Here is a 12,761-nt window from a genome sequence, read left to right on the forward strand (position 1 = left end):
AAGTGGTAATTAACAATAATTATATGTAGTTTGATAAATATAGGCTGTTAATTAATTTTATCAAGTCTTTTTATACAAATAGAAATAAACTAATGAATAAGTGAGACTCTTCTCTAATGCTATGATTACAAAAAATATTTTAAATTAAATTTGATAAATGAAAACGAATGATCATGAACGTGTTATGTTACAATCTCAATTTACGTAGGTATACACACTATCAACGCGTTTGAATGAACCGAATGAACGATGGACTATATTATACTGAATACAGAGAATACTAGGAGTAACTTTATACATTTAAACAAGATAGTTCAACAGCATATTTTTTATATTATTTATATTTATATATAACGATTAAATAATAATTTAGTTCCGATTTCGATATATCCGATTTCTTCATAGTTGCGGTCCTTCTCCAGCTTCAATTTTGAAATCAAGTAGACTGAAATAATAAAAAATAATTAAAATTTTGGAATTCATATTGCGTTAGATAAATTTACATTGCGTGATTTATCTGTATAATTTTTTTATTCTTCGGAATCACCATCAGGAAGTTTGATAAATTGGGAAAATTTATAGTGATATGGCTTCAATAAGCACGAACTTCCAAAAGTGCCCACAAGTGGTGGGAAAGCGCATAAAATAGCTGCAAAAATCTGATTTTAGTGTGAAAAATGGCCGAAAAAGATTGTTTCAAAAATTGGGAATCAGAGGACGAGACACCAGAAAATTTATGTACATGGATGGCAAAACTTTCCAAATTGTTGCAAAATTACAAACCGCAAAATATTTCTATTTAAAGCTCAATTTTTTAAAATTATGCGTGATAAATCCAATATTTTCAAGACAATTAAGGTCCACTAAGGTTTAGTCCACTGTTGCCTATAGGCGACATCCGCTTGATGATAATTTTCGTCTAAAGACGGCATTCAGAGTGTCGTTTTCATTGATAATACAGGTCCACAAAATGAAGAAAGTTGTTAAAATTTCTGGCTTTTTTCCGGCACTTTTTACTTTTAATGACCCATACAATGGATATCTGCATTACTTGTTCATCTTTGAGTTCCTTTTTGTAGAATCCAGCAGCAATCCACAAACATATTTATTCCCTAATGCCCCTGAGTAACCTGCAAATACGTTTGCGGTTATTTGGAAACATGTTTGCAAATTGCTGCTGGATTCCACACAAAGAAACTTAATAAAGATGAGAAAAGCGTTGTAAAAATCCTTTGCCAGGTCCTTTGAAGAGAACATAGGGAACGAAGAAACGATATGAATTATAAGATTTTAATTGTTATGCAGAAAAATTACTAGATCGGAGTTTGTGTTATTTATTATTTTTCCGTTTTTTGCATTTTGACCCCCGAATTTGACTTTAGATTCGTGTTCGGAGTAAGAGTTCTTCAGAAAATATATGTCGCACATCCAATACAGGCAACCTTATTTACTTTGTGGACCTGTGTAATGATTTGAAAATGTTGAAATATATTGTATAAGAAAGAGGTTAGGGGCTTGCCGTCTCGTACAGCAGTGTTACTCCTGAGATAAATATTCTCGTAGCGAAAGGATTCAATAAAGCAATTATAATTGCACTACTAAGTATTCAATTGAAATGTACTATTTAATACCTACGTTTACCAAAATTAGAAAATATGGTGTTTCTGGCAAGGTTTCTAAGAAATCGTCTTAAGAGGACAACTAGTGTGAAATTTTCAAAAAATCGAATTTTCAATTTTTCCATATTTCGATAGGTTATACCTTTAAAAATAACATACCAAAATTTTAAATCGATTTTTGAGTCACAGCCATTTAAAGAGCATATATATATAGTATATAGTATAACGATCATTTTATCTTTAAACGCGTTTTTCTCGAAGCAGCATTTTCCGAATTTGCTGCAGCGATTACTCAAAAACAAATGATCCGATCACTACCAAATTTTCTATACATATTCTATATATAGTTATCCGTAAAATGAACTATCGATTTTTTGATCGGATCAAAAATCGATTTTTGGCAGTCCAACAACGACCAAAATTTTGGGTAAAATTCGACTTTTTTTTAAAATAAACGCCGTCATTTTGTCAATTTTTTATTTTTTTTCTCTATCGTAGTTCATCTTACAGACAATATTATCTAGTTTAACGAGAATTTTTTTTTTAAATTTCATTCACGTAGAAGGCCGGAATCACTGCAGCAGTGAAGGGCCTTTTTTTGTCGCGCCGTTGTAGATCGACGACAACTTAAAACATATTTAATTTTTTTCTTCAAAAATTTTACTATGTATTCTTAAAACATGTATAAATATATTCCTAAAATTTAGTAGTTTTTTTAATATAAATTCCCCAAAATCATCTTTTTTAGGCGGTTACACTAGTTGTACCCCTTAACGGGATTTCAATGTATCTATTACAATATTCAACTGTAGTAGAGTCCACAATTAATTTCTATCCCAAAATCCACCCTCATTTACCTTTTTATCCCCAGCATCCTAAGGGTCGGGGCCAGTTTAGTCCTTCTTATCGTCTTCGGGGTCCTTGAGCGTGTGCCACTGCGCGATCGGCCTGCGAGGCGACGCCAGCATGTCAGACCAATGGCGCAACTCCGTGCCAGATGCGTTGTAGCCCAGCACCACTTTACCGATAGGTTCTGATGTGCCGATACGATCGTAATCCACCACGGTTACCATCAGGTTCACTTTCTGCGGAACGAAGTGGAAGAAACCGCGGAAATCGCGGATGAAGGCGGTTAAGGGATGATAGTATATATATATATGTGTATATTTATAAAACCGACTTGATAATCATTCTTTTGGAATGTTTTTTTCGCGAAACTGCCGAATTTGAATGTATGGGTATGATAAAATTCTTATCGAAGCAGAATTAATCATAGCTGTTTTTGAGATTTTATTGCAATTTTTTAAGGTAGCCATTAGTGGCTAGTTTGTTTCTCACGTACATTTTTTTTTCATTTTTTTCATTCTTACTTTCATTTTTGGAACAGTAAATCAAAGATAAAAGTTCTTTCGAAAAGTTTTTTTTGCAGATTTGACGAATTTGAATGTATGGGTACAAGGTACAGTTTTATCGAACCAGAATTAATCATAGCTGTTTTTGAGTTTTTGCTGTAATTTTTTAAGTCAGCCATTGGTGGCTAGTTTGATTTTTCACGTACATTTTTTGGTTTTATTTATTTTTTATTTTTTCTTTCATTTTTGGAACAATAATCAGAGATAAAAGCTCTGTGAGCAGAAACTTCTCCATTATGCTGCTTTTCAAATGTTAAGCTTTTAATATTTAAATTTGTCTGTTTTAAGATAATTTGTTTGATTTCAATATTATCTGCAGAAAATATTAATTTTTACGCCAGTTATTTTATCAAGAATTCGAATAATTAAACGTTAATTATATGAATAAAAATTTAATAAATCCACACACGGTAGTCAAATATTTCGAACCCCGAGAGGCGATGAATCCATCTTGTTTTTCAATAAAATCTTAGTATTTATTAATACTAAAAAGCAAATAATTTTCAAAATTACTAAAATTAACTAAAAGAGTTTATCTTATTGGCCAAGATTTGACCAGGGCTTTTTCTATTTAACCCGGGACCATTAGGGGTAGGGGATACAATGGTATGAGTATATAATACCTGTAACTTATAATAATAAAAGAGACTAGCAAATGTAACGAGAGAAGATATCATAATCTAAATAGTGGTTTTATTCACATATCTTGTAGTGATGGAATGAGATGGTGATAGATCAGAATATTTATAATTTACGGTCCGCTTATATCAAATTAATCATAGTCATCCTCACCATAATTGTCTAAAATGCGACTCGAAATGGACCAATTATGATGAGGATTACTATGATTAATTAGATATAAGCGGACTGTAAATTATAAATATTCCATCACAATAAGATATGTGAATAAAACCACTATTTAGATTATGATATATATATTGAACTTTACTCTACAACCTTCTTCTCTCATTACATTTGCTAGTCTTTTTTATTATTATAAGTTTCAGGTATTTATACTCATACCATTGTACCCTACCCCAAAGGGTCCCGTGTTAAATAGAAAAAGCCCTGGTCAAATCTTGACCACTTATTAACATTGAAAACTATGCTTTGGACTTGTTTTTTTAAATATTACATTTTTTAGCGAAAAACGCTGAAGAAAAAAAAGAAAAATAGATTAGAAAAAATAATGTTTAAAAACAAAGTCAATATTTCAAGGAAGTAGATAGAGATTTAGATGTGTAGATTCAGTTATCGGTTAATTACCCAAATACCTCTCATAAATAAAACTTTCCTGAGAAAAAATAGATTTAAAAAATAGAAGTAAAACACATCGAATGATCATCAAGCCGTTTATCACATCTGATAAATGCAAAATTTTCTAATAATTCTCATAATATTGCAGCTTATTTACTGCATTTTCCTTAAACTTGGTTTTATCTACAATTAGAAAATTTTGCTCCACAATTCATAGCTATTCATTACTTGGTAATACATCAAACATAGATACGACCCCTTGAAACAAGAGAAATAGTTAGGATACTTACTTTTTAAGTGGTACATTTAACATAAACATTCAATCTTTACTATTGTATTGATTAAGTATCAATATATTTACATTATGCTTTTCATTATTTATAGTGAAATACTTAATTTATTTTAAATTGCCTTGTATCCAACTCTTGCATAATCGAATAAAAACTAATCTGATCTTTTCATTGATTTTTGATATTTTCAACATAATACAAGATCAGAAATCAATTTAGAGCAAATGGAAAATATGCATTTTTTAACTTATTTAGTTGCTTTTTAAAATTTATCGTGTATAAGAGTATGAAAAACCTCTATATTTATACAACCTTATTATTCCAGAAGTAGGTACTTAGCAATTCAAATTAATTATATATTCTTTAATAAATAATGTCAAGCATAATTGTGTATAATACTCTTTGGAAGAGTTATCAATACAATACACAGTTACAGGTAGCAGTATATGGTAGAATGACTTGGAAGAGTATTTGTGTCACTTTAAGTTTCAGTTTTTTTATGATTTCGTATAAAGCTTTGGAAGACAGATTAGAGAAGAGTTAGTGAATGATGGTGCAGAAATATGTTATGAAATGCAGGAATAATGTTTGTTAGGATAAATGATTTTTGTCGTTGTTTTGGTGATGTAGGTTTATAGATGTAGATTGAAAATATCTTGAGGCTGTTATAATAAAGTACATGAGCGTTTATGTAAATATGAGAATATTAATAAAAAGTAAAACTGAGTTTCAGATCAAACGATTTAATCATGATAGTAATCGTATGAGTAGATGTAAAACTTTTCTTTATTTAATGCCTTATCTAATATTTTAAATCTGCAATATATGAGTAAATTTGCTTAATTTTTTAATAATAATAAATTGGAAAAAATATTACTTTATATAATGTCTATCTATAAATTTTATTATTTATATTTAATAATTATATAAACCTTATTGGATGATATGACTCGTTTGAAAATATTTCTTTGTACAGTGATTTATACAGAAAAGTTAAAAGATAATTATCAAATCGAATACATTAAGGGGACTAATGGAAACAATCAAATAGGTAATCATGAAAACAATGATATTACACAACACACAAAACAAACAATTTCAAAAATACTTTTTGGGAATTTATAAAAAAAACTCGTATGTACACAGAATGATCAATGGTTTATATTGTCAACAATTGAATCATAAAATTTATTGACTTTATACAAAGACAACACGTCGTAAAAATAAAATTTACAATCTGTTTCATTGTTAACCTTTTAAATCAAATATTTTTTTCTACAAATTTCTGATTCAATTGCTTTTCAATATATATACAACGAAATATATGATACATCAAATCACACAAAAAACAGCTGAATAAACACTGAATGCACAACGATAAGGATTTCTATTGATTCTTCCAAAGCTATAATACGATACATAAATAGTGGCTCAAATACAGAAATAAACCATTTGGATTCACTGTGCAAAGATAAAAAATACTAACTGCGACGTAGATAAAAAAATAAAGAAAAACATCAAGAACTTGCGAAACCATATTATAATTTTTTTGAGTATTTTGCTCTATCAAAAGCTATCTGGGCTAAAATTATCTGAGCTTTTTTGCTCTATTTATTACATACATTTTATGAACTATTCTTCTAACATATAGAGGCAAGTAAACAATTTCGGTTCAAGGTGCATCGTTATTGCAAATGTTCATAAAACTGGAAATTTAAAAATATAGAAAGAATAACGTTGCAAGATTGTTTTACAAATTACAAATTACATAATTTAATAAGTTTTCGACTGCATTTCATGTCAAATTTAATATTTAAGTTACAAGCTCCAAGTATAAATTTTTAAATAATCATCGATAAAGATTACACATTAATTTTAAGTAATGTATTTTTTTATTTAATTTTTCTTCTTCTTTAACATTAACAACTTTGAACGTTTTCTAACCAGTTTTAAAAATTTATTGTTAAATGCAATTATTGGATAATTCTTTAGCTGAGTTACGATTTCAAGTACGTAATACTATTTTAGGAATAAAAGTAAAGGCTGTAAATATACAAAATCATCCGACCACGATTTGATAGAGATTGATAGATTCACATAGATATATAATGAACCTTTCTAATTGATTAGATACTTTGCATCAGTGAATTCTAAAAGGTCGTTTGGAAAATACATCGGGTTAACATCGAAAAAACGTTTCCCGTTCAACAACAAATCATTCCACATATGAAGTACCTGTATCTGTTCGAATGGAACTTCGAATGTAAACGACTCATTATAGTACGGATTCAGCGTGCACTTTTTAATGCTCGTCTTCTTTTTCTTCAGTCGCTTTCCATTCTGCATCAGCGCTATTTTCACGTACGGATCTAAGAAAAAATATTAATAAACCAATTTATATTCATTATAATTTTAAATTTTAATAATTGCATGAACTGAATCGCAAAATACCGATGAAGACTGAAGAAATAAATGGCTTAAATCTGATATGATGCAAAAATACTTAAACTAAAAGCAATGAATGCATCTCATTAGAAAAACGTTCGCAATATCATGAAAAATCAGCTCATGGTCTCAAAGAATTATTTGATTGATTGTAATCAGAAGTGGCAAAAATTTTAATAGATGATGAATAATTTAATTACTTATTTGTAATTAAAAACCGTACGATTTGTAATGGCATACTTTTGTATTAGAAGTGGTACGAATATTAATTCCATCGATTTTAAATATTGATCGAATATTGATTTACAATCAGGGCACACTGCTTTCTATATTCTCTTATTTTGTACTCTCAAATTTTATAATTTCTGTTAATATTTTATTCAAAATGATAGCAATTGATATCACAGAGTATAATATAATATTGTATACTAATGTCATAAACAAACAAACTAACTCAAATTGTATTTCAAATTTTAAATATTCGTTAAATAATTAATTTCAAATCAGAAATATTCGCTCGAGATTAACGATATTAAACAGCCCGTGCTACATAGAGTTTTATAAAAACTTGTTACATAAGAAGAAGTTCGTTTTTACCAGAAAATCCGATTTCATCTTTTCATTTTTCTAGACGTTCAAGTCATTTTCAGTTGACAAAACCTTTTGTCTACGTTTTCTAAAAAGGCTAGTAATGGATGCAGAGTATAATATAACATTCTATACTAATGGCGATCAAGAAATAAACTAACTCAAAATCTTTTGTCAACGTTTTCCCAAAAGGGCTGCACCAACTTCAAAAGTTCAAGTCATTTTGTGAAATTCGATATGGACTCGGGTTGAGTTAATATTGCCAGAGGATATGCTAGACAATTCCTTAGATTTTAGAGAGAAGCGCAAAGTTTTTCTAAATCAAATCTTTGCTAAACCAGTTTTGAATATTTAAAAAGTGTTTTTCAATTAGTAATTATGCTGATTAGTTGTTGGTAAATATCAGTTAGGCCGTTTCATCGTAATTAATCATAAAGTTTTTTGACGATTTGAACGAAACTTTCATGGTCTTTGGATGATGAAGTTTATGGTCTTTTATTAGTCCATTCGCTATTCTTTTTCTCAAATGATTATGAAAAAATATAATTTCAGTAACAATATCTTTTAAATAAGAGTTGATATTAAAATAGTTTACACAAATTTTCTTTTTCCGAACCTGATAATCCACCGACATCCATTTTCTTCAAATTCTTCGCCTCCAAAATGACGACGGTGAGTTTGCCTGCCGTAGGCACGTAGCGCAACGAGAAGCAAATATCCCCGAGCTTGTTGTCCTATAAATCGGTGTTTAATAAGCACCAATAAATTTTCATTAGTTTAACTTAAATTAACATTTAAACACAAACTCATATTCATCATTTAATTTATAAAATATCTATTAAAAATGTATAATATGAAATCAATAGGACGTGATGTGTAACATTTTAAAAATATCAATGTTGGGTATTTTTTTTAATTATGCCATTACGATTAGATTCCACATTGGTCGTGATATACAACGATTTAAAAAACACATTTATAGAAACATATCATTAAATATATTAAAAAATAATAGTTTCAAGTAACGTTCATTACTAGAGATAGTGTTTTAAATAGAGACAACATATAAATATTTTTTATAATTTTGTGAGGTGGAGCAACGTGAAGCATGAATTCATATAATTATGAAAAAATGGTAATAGTTAGATATAATCATATGAATCAAATTATAACAGTTCCTCTATAGCTTTTCAAATTATTGTTGTGATAAACATTAAATATTGATATTGCAAATTGTTTTAATGCCATCTAGGAAATAATTGAAGATTTTTATGCAAGCAGCTATAAATTATATTTTTATTAAATTATATGAAATTTGGAAGATTTGCGAAAAGCTTGACAAATAATTTCGTACTTTCGATTAGAAAAGTTGGAATACAGATATGATGCAAAATAACTGAACGATTTCTCGAAGCCAAAATTGCTCAAATAAATTATTTGAGTTTGCTAATTAATCATTTCACGATTGAACAACTTAGAATTATGATTCAGGAATCCACGGGGGTCATTGTTAACTAGTTGCTTCAATATTATTCTCATTTTTTGATATTTATTCTTGAAAATATGAATTTATTTCATGAAATTGATGTATTCGTTAATTTTAATTTGTATTAATATGAAAAACTGCATATTAAATAAATAGAGAATAGACACCGATACACGACCTTATGAGAATTTTCTTTGCAAATATTTTATACTAATATTTTCTCTAGATTTTAAATTTGGCCGAAATATTCCTTGATAGTAAGATATGAGAGTCTTAACTTTATATGGCGTTGAAACAACTGCTCAATTTTGTACAACTTTTTTTACTTATTATTTTTATCATAATTTTATGAATTCACATCAAAAGTGGTTTCAAACAAATCGACATTGATAAGTGGGTGTTTTACCACGGGACGTACATCTAAATGAGAAAGTGTGTTGCTTTTGACAAAACAGCTTCTATTTAAAAAAAAAAGTGGTGTTGCCATTTAAATACACTAGAACAATAATATTCAAGTCAGGAATGGGGCTTTTTAAAAACTAGTAGGAGATTTGTAAATTTATATATAGAGTGTAAATAGAGGGGCATTGCATTGGGTTACATTTGGTTAATTTTATAGCTGTGTTATCACCTAGAAGCAATTCACCCCAGTAAGCAATGACTAACGTTGAGAAACACTGGAAACTGATGTAAATTAATAAATTTAATATAATAATGAGGAGATAGAATATTATAAAAATTACTGATTACTATTATTAAAGATAGAATATACTTTGTATCTAAAAAATAATTCTTTGCACTATCAATTATAATTTTTTTTATTTTTTTTATTTCTTACATCAGTTTCCATAGTGCAAATTTTCATACAGGCGCCACTGATTTCCTCAGTGGAATAAAACGTCACTGCATTTTCTAAAATTATACGCACGAAAACACCAATAAAACTCTAAAAAGAAATAAAAGTACAACAATTGATCTAACACAGTTTAAAGATAACTAAAAATAAATAAGGTACTTTTTTGCTCTTTCAATAATTGACATTCTATACAGGTAGTTATAAGGCACATTTATAAGCCAAATTTTGTTGTTTGAAACTAATTTTGGTATTAACAAAATAATGAAAAAGTGTAATTTGAAATATAACTACTTTTTATAGTTTTGTTTAAATTTAATTTTTGTTCAAACACCCAGATCAGCCCTGTTAATCAAAATAAAATTTAAGCTACAACATGTAATTTTAACTAAAGGTTTGTCATCTAAATTCTATGTTTTTGAACTATAATAATATATGTAAAAATTGACATTAATTCATTTTTATAGATACTTGTAAATACACTATTATAATGGACTAAACACTTCTATGAATTAATCTCAACTTTGGATATAAAAATAAAAATAAATGGTTTATGTAAATTATAAACTGATTTAAAACGTTGAATTTTGAATGATTTCGTAAATTTCGTAAAAAATGAAATGAAATTAGTTTTGAGCGCTTTTCGAAGATTTTGATGAATCTACTTATAAGTTATTGAAAATATGACTTCTTTTATCCAAATGATTTGTGAGAAATGCGCTCAAAATATATTACATGATGTATTTTTATAACTACAAGTAACGTTTTTAATTATAATAAAAATGATAAATATAATTGTATTTTATACGACTCACTTGTATATGGAAGGGACACTGTTCACATCTCTGGGATATTTCTATACAACTTTCAGAAACTAATTGGAAGCATGCTCAAGGCAATAGAATTATAGAAAAGTAGTAAAAATTATAGAAAAGATTAGAAAAAAAATCTATTAGATCAGAGCTGTATTAAAAATTTACTGTCTAGTAAAAATGTTGAGTAAGGTATATGCAAAATTAGGAATTATCAGCACGCATTAAATATCTACTAGTATGGTAAATTTGGCAAAATCGTATATGTTAAAAGCTTTTAGCGTATAGTTACTAAGAAAGCTATCATCGTTCTGGTCAAAATATTGTTTTAAAAAAATGATTTAGTTAAAATACAAACTGATTGCATACAAATATAATTAGAATCGACCTATTATGAAATTTAATTTTTTGGTCTATAAGAATTTGTTAATATCATAAAGCGTATTGGTTGGTCTACTTATAAATATGATACAACATGCTAAACTAACAACAAATTTGAGTATGTCAACAGCACATATGTTGAAATATTTTTATTTCTTCTATTTTTTCATTCTATCTATTATTTTTTACTCAAATTTGTTAAAGGTTTAATCTAAATCTATAGGATAGAAAAAAAGTAATCAAAATCGTGCATCAGCCGCCACACATAACAAATTACTAAAGGTTTTCGATGAAATTCAATCGCCATGCAAATATTTCTACTAGCAAAAGGATTCTATGGCATGAAATAAATTAACGATAAGTCGAGTAAATGGCCAACAAGAGAAATAAATGTATTTTTATATATTTTATTTTTAAATTATTTTTGGGATGGAAAATTTTATATAAGTTCATTGTAATTTGAGCACTGATTTGTGTTAATTAATTCACAGAATTTACAGAAGTTGTGTAAATATTGTGTCAAATCAAATATAAGTATTAATTTTGGTCAGGAAGATTCAGAAATAACAAAAAATTATGTTTTGTATATAAAAAAATACGTGATTAATTAGGCTAGCAAAATTTTGCTCGATATTTCCTTTTATATCTTGAAATGATTTAAGGCTATTTTAAACATTAAAGCTATATTTAAGCTAGTATTGACTGAATTTTTAAATTATTCTCACTATTATTTTTTTTGAGTATAATTTTGAGAACAGGTTAGATAAAAACTTCAAATTCGTATTACTTTAGCAAAAAAATGATTGGCAAACAAATTTCAAAAAAGGTTAGTGTTAATACATTAGTGTTATAAAATATTTAGCATCGTTTTAAAATTCATTTATACCTAATAAAATATATGTGCATGAATAAATACAGTTCCAACAAAGTGATCCATCATTGCAAAAATCATCTATTATATTTTCAATATAAATTCTAATCTTGACCAACATTGCAATTGTAGATACTTTGTCGTTTTGTTCCAGCAATGGACATTTCTTCCACAAATATTTATTGCTGGTTTGTACTGTATTAATCAGTCAATTAAATCAATTATTGTCAACCAAATTATCAAGAAATACTTACGTGTGAATGATTTGATTTGATTATTTTTGATTTTTGAAGCGGCATGCAAATGTCGACGAGACAACCATTACACAGGCCAAAAGCACAGCAGAGATAATATGAGAAAAAGAGAAACATGATCACGTCAATTGCACCATATATATTTATAGATTTATAAATATATAAAAATCATATTTATATAATATATTATATATATTATATATTTTATAGACACAGAATTGGATGAATTTTTCCATCAATTAGCGCCTCTTTTTATTTTTAACAGTGGTTAAAATTCAGGTACTTCCAATTCATCCAATTCTGTAGAGTAAATTAAAAAAACGCACTTCGTATCGCAGAAAAATATGTTGATGATATAAGTATCTATAAAAAAATTGAATATCCAAAAATTGTTCTACAAAAAAATGTTCGGCTGAATATTTAAACTTCATGGCACTGATTTAATAAAACATTCAAAAAATATGCATACGTCGTTCTTCTCCGTGCAAACTTC

The 12,761-nt window shown here is 27.9% G+C and overlaps 1 pseudogene; it reads right to left on the bottom strand.

Moving 5' to 3' along the window:
- Positions 1 to 361: 361 nt before the first annotated feature.
- Positions 362 to 12,761, bottom strand: part of LOC113368030 — a 38,857-nt pseudogene continuing 26,457 nt past the window's right edge.

Source organism: Ctenocephalides felis, unplaced genomic scaffold (assembly GCF_003426905.1).
Source record: "Ctenocephalides felis isolate EL2017-DRISC unplaced genomic scaffold, ASM342690v1 CF-g0.4_SCAFFOLD_01170, whole genome shotgun sequence".
Taxonomy (NCBI): domain Eukaryota; kingdom Metazoa; phylum Arthropoda; class Insecta; order Siphonaptera; family Pulicidae; genus Ctenocephalides; species Ctenocephalides felis.